The 4,985-nt window shown below is 42.7% G+C and overlaps 1 long non-coding RNA gene across 1 annotated transcript; it reads left to right on the top strand.

Annotated features, from left to right (window-relative positions):
• The first annotated feature begins 493 nt into the window (after window positions 1-493).
• LOC102194247 (uncharacterized) lies at window positions 494-4,935 on the top strand. Its single transcript, XR_312570.1, has 3 exons — window positions 494-555; window positions 678-797; window positions 4,859-4,935. It is a non-coding gene; the product is annotated as an uncharacterized LOC102194247 (long non-coding RNA).
• The last annotated feature ends 50 nt before the right edge of the window (window positions 4,936-4,985 follow it).

The raw sequence follows: 4,985 nt of genomic DNA, 5'->3' as shown, positions 1-4,985 counted from the left end.
TTGAGACTGTGGAGATGTGGTCTGCAAAGCTGTGTCTGTCCAGCAGCAGAGTGTATTCAGTGCCTTTGTTTTCCTCTATATGGAGCTTGTTTCACCATTTTGGATGCCAGACACTCTGTGAGCACCCAGCAGCACCAGTGAACCTGCTGGTAATGGCTCCGTGAGGCCTGAACAGTCCTGATCCCCTAAAGGAACTGGTCCCAAACACCTACAGCACAGTAACCTGGACTGGCTCCATATTGGGCAGAGTCAGTGTCAGTCCTGTACTGCTGGATGAAACCCAGCTTCAGACTATTTCAGCTCCATCACTTAGAGATGTTTGCATTTTTCACAAATGAAAACTGTAAGATTTTACTTATTTGTTCATGATTTGAAACACGCAGCCAGTCAGAAAGGTATCTAGTGTGACTGAATAAATAAACTGTGATTATCTGCTATCATCTCATGAGTGATGGCAGTAAACATATTGACCATTACATGTTATTCTGACTTGTATAACAGTGACACCAGCACCTACAAAAAAGCAAACAGCACCATCAGGAGGAGCAGGCGGAGGTGAGAACTTTACAGCATCTTTGCACCGAGTCATTTTAGGTCTGAATAAATGTGGGACAAGAAAATCTGTGCGCTACAACAAATCTGATTGTAACTGTGTGTTGTTGTTTTTTTCTCTTCAGACTTTAAACTGGAGGATTTCTTTAACGATGTCACCACCACCACCACCAAAGTCCCACCCAAGGTTTTCCCCAGGGTCCCTGCAGCCACCAAGGCCCCAGCGAAGCCCAAACCCAAGCCAGGTGAAAGAAAGCAGCCCAACTCCCCGCCTGAGGCCTGTGGGTTAGCTGCAGAGCGAACGGGCTTTGTTACCTGAAATCTCAAGAGTTCAATTTTTACATCTCTGAATAAATCAGTGAACAGCAGCCACGCCCACTTCCGATTAATCAGAGCTTTTAAACCATTCGGCACGTCGAGGTTTTGGTGTAGAGAAAACATGAGAATTTTCTCACGCTCAAATATTGACTTATTTTGAATTTGAAGAACATATTAGGAGGTAAAAGAAGAATATTTTTATCTAGATTGTCTCGGCACACGTATCCAGCAGCTGAACCTGTTACTTCTTGGAAAACATTCCTAGACTGACCATGAAACCTGGTTTCCTTAGTTAGGAACGCCTGGTGGAGTCTGTGTACTGACCGTCAGTTTCCTCTTGGTAGTAGCTGGTTGTAACATGCAGACTGATTTATTTACCAGAGAACCAGTTAGTACGTTCATTTAGTTTTTAGTTTCTATTAGTTCATTGCTGCTGTAGTTATTATAATGGGGAGGGTGCCAGGAGCAACATTTAGGAAATAAAAATATTAATTCTAGAAAACACAACAGTCTCTGATGGCCGAGTGAATTCAGCTCAATGCAGTTTATGTAGCTCTCAGGCTCCCCTCACTGTGCTTTACATTTGTTAGGTAATAAATATCTAATCTTAAATGCTTATATGCTGATTACTATTGGTTTATATAAGAGAGGCCCAGACTTCAGTGTAAAACTAGCTTACAGGCTGAGCAGAAACTGCATGTTTTTTGTAGAATATGAGGAACCGACAGAGTGAGACTAAGTCTAGACAGGTTGCCCTGGCAACAGACCTTAGAAAGAGGAAGTTATTGCAAGCTGCACAGGAAGTTTTAGTGCACAGGCATATTAATAAATGTGTGCTCAGTCTCCATATCCCGGGATATGTAAATAAAGATCTTTTTTTTTTTTTTTTAATAAAAAGACCACTTTTGAGCCGTATCTTTTTGGCCCTAAGAATCAAAAGAACAGTTTCTAACACTTGGTGCCGTGACCCGGATTCTTGTGTGGCTGAGGGGACCTTAAGGTACGATCTGATATGAGGTGGACAACAGACCGGTCTAAAAGAGTATAGGTGTAAGCGCAAGCCTGTTGAAAATTGTGCACATTGGATGAATTCTGAATTAGTTGTCCACTGAATTGATGATTGTTACCATTAAAGTGGCTCACTAGTGGAAATTAAACTAAATTATAAAATCTGTTAAGTAGATTTCAGGTGACATGTCCATGATAATTTTGGGTAATTTGGGATAAATAAAAGTAAATGTTGGATAGATAGCTTGTACTGGAAGGACTGTAAGGTGCTAGTTCAGGTTTGCAGCTACCACTCCCCGGAGTGTCGGCCAGAACACTGCTCAAGGCCCGGATGAATGTTCAGAAGGGAGACAATGAAGACACCAAGGATAGTGCAGACTCTTGTATTGACTTCACACAGTTGAAGGTAACAGAGGTTGTCAGAGGAGCAGGTATTGCATACAGGTTTAGGTGCGTGGGCATGGATGTGTGTGTGTGTGGTCTCTGAACGGAACAGAAAGAAAATACTACATTACTAAAGTGTTCACAACAATATCTCCAGAGTACATCAACATAAACACAGGCGGGAAATAAACTAACATCCCCTTTAATACCATAGGCCATATATTACCCACGACTCACACATAGACCCCCTGAGAGAGCTAACCAGGTACACAGCTATACCCAACCACATGGCAGGAAAGTTAGCTTAGCTTAGCTTAGCTTAGCACCCGCTAGCGGCACAGACAGAAACATAGTCATTTCCCCCCTAACCTTGGTTACAGTCCCAAACACATCTTATTATCACATCCTCACACATCACCAACTTACGTTGCTCATTAACGCACACTTCTCACGGGATAACCAATTCTCTGCCAGTAATCTGGAGCAGAAAAGCTCAGGTGCTTTGCCCACGTCTCTCCCTGGACATAGTCTCTCATACAAAGCGGTGGGGTGACCTCTACTGGCCACTCTAAAAACTACAGGGGAACTAACAACTGAACAGAATAAAACCATAACTACGGGGCCTTTTGTACAGTAAAGTTTGGGGATATTTGATGAAAGCTCATCGTTGTTAATACTGGGGTGGATTTTTAATTGTTGTGACGAATGTTTGAAGTTGGTGTGTTATGTGTGTGTTACGTCAGCCAAGAAAAGAGATATGAGGTTAGGATATTTGGTTAAGGGATATATTCCTGTATTGATTAGCAGAGTTGGACTCGGGCACCAGATAATTCAGCTGTGGAATCCCCACAGTGGTGCTTTTAAACGTATTTAAATAAATTTTAGGACGGACGTTGGACTTCTAGGGGTGCAAAATGTTCTGAGTGTGATGGCTCCATCTTGCGGCGGACGCGCTGCAATTTCCTGCGACGACAGGCTCATCCGGGTGATACCCGTGACAGATAGGGACAGTCGTTAATAGTCAGTGGTCAAGTACCACTTTTCTTGCACCGTTTGACCGACAGGGTTGGACCTGGGTGGTCCTGTTTGAACGTGATTGACAGGTAAAGCTTAATGGCTCAGACGGGATTCGAAAGCGCCCACGAGTGGGGTTTCTGGTCAACTCACGGGGACCACTTTTAAATTAACATAGGGCCTAGAAATTTGACCACTATCGGTGAGGGCAATCCCGAAGCGGGTTGATTGACCAGCAAGGTTGGACCTGGGCTTAGAGGCTTTTAAATTAATCAAGGGAAATGTTAGGTGTACCGGGACTGAGGTTTGGAAACTGTGATATGGAAATGGTGAACAATATTGGTTTTGAAGAGGTGATATGGTAATGGAAATAATTTATCTTGGCAGTCAGTGTCTTTTAAAAACATCAGAGCCTTTTGACACTGGCTGTCTCCACCAGATTCACAAAAATGACTCCTGTCTCTCTGCATCAGCTCTGCGACACTGGTGACCTGTCCGGGGTTACAACAGCTCCCCCCGAGGCAGCTGGCAAAGAATCCAGGCTGCCTGTCTAAGAGAAGCTCTCAGTTTAATGCTGAACATTTCACTTATTATTTATTTTATTTAACCTTTATTTAACCAGGAAGATCCGATTGAGATTAAAAACCTCTTTTTCAAAAGAGACCTGACCAAGAAGCAGAAAGTGTCTCACAGTTAAAGAAATTCCTCAAACACAGGCAGCAACAACACACATGCAAGAATAAAATTAAAATAAAATAAAGATAAAATTCAATAAAATGCAAATATAAATTTCAAAGTTCAGTTAAAATGACAATCACTGAATTGACACAGCTGCATGTTATGGACTTGGCCTTTTAGGATTCATAGTTTAGATTTCAAAGCACTTAATGAAATGAAGTCGTTTTCCAGTCGTTCTGCAGTTCGTTCCAAGCCGACGGGGCTAAATGGACGAAAGCTCTTTTGGAAAGGTTCATTTTGGGCAAGTGGAACAGAAAGCAACAAGTAACCATGCAGACCAAGAGAATAATGACCAGCATGTTTCACTGCAACCAGGCAGCATATGCAGGAATCCAACTATTGCCTTAAAACTGTATAAATGAGAGTTCCTGCGACTGGCCAAAGCAGCCCATCCTACCTGTATAACTCACAGTGGTGAGTGTGAGGTTTGCAGTGAGTGATGAACCTCAGAGAAGCACGATACACAGCATGAAGCATTCACATATAGAATATCTCCATAATTGCCTTTTACCTGCTGCAACAGGTAATGCTGCAGCACTTTCCTGTTCAACATCGTACTCGTGCTCAGCTGTTGATGCACCGTGATGGTGAATGGGCTGGTTCTTATACTGCTGTACTTGAGCATTCAGATCGCTTTATACAACATAAAGACACAAGCATCCACAGGCCAGTGCAGTAAACAGGCCAACGACACACAGTAACCAAAGCATAAGGGAAGTGTAGTCACTTGGTTTAATTAGAGTGTAATTAGTTGTTTTTTCTTTCTTTTAACAGTATTGTTTATTTGATCTCTGCTTCCTTTTTTTTGCTCTAACACAGACGTTTGATCTTTTTACCCCTGCAGCCAGTGATGACTTTAACCTGGCTGATGCCTTAGACCCCAGCAATGACATTAATGGCAAGGATAAGAACGTGGGGAAGGGAGGTGGGTGATGGTGTCCTGCATAAGATCAACATGACTCCTAAATCAT

Source organism: Pundamilia nyererei, unplaced genomic scaffold, assembly GCF_000239375.1.
Source record: "Pundamilia nyererei isolate P.nyererei 1_Seehausen unplaced genomic scaffold, PunNye1.0 scaffold01953, whole genome shotgun sequence".
NCBI lineage: Eukaryota > Metazoa > Chordata > Actinopteri > Cichliformes > Cichlidae > Pundamilia > Pundamilia nyererei.
Note: the sequence above shows the minus strand (reverse complement) of the source record. Positions and strands in the feature narration are given on the sequence as shown.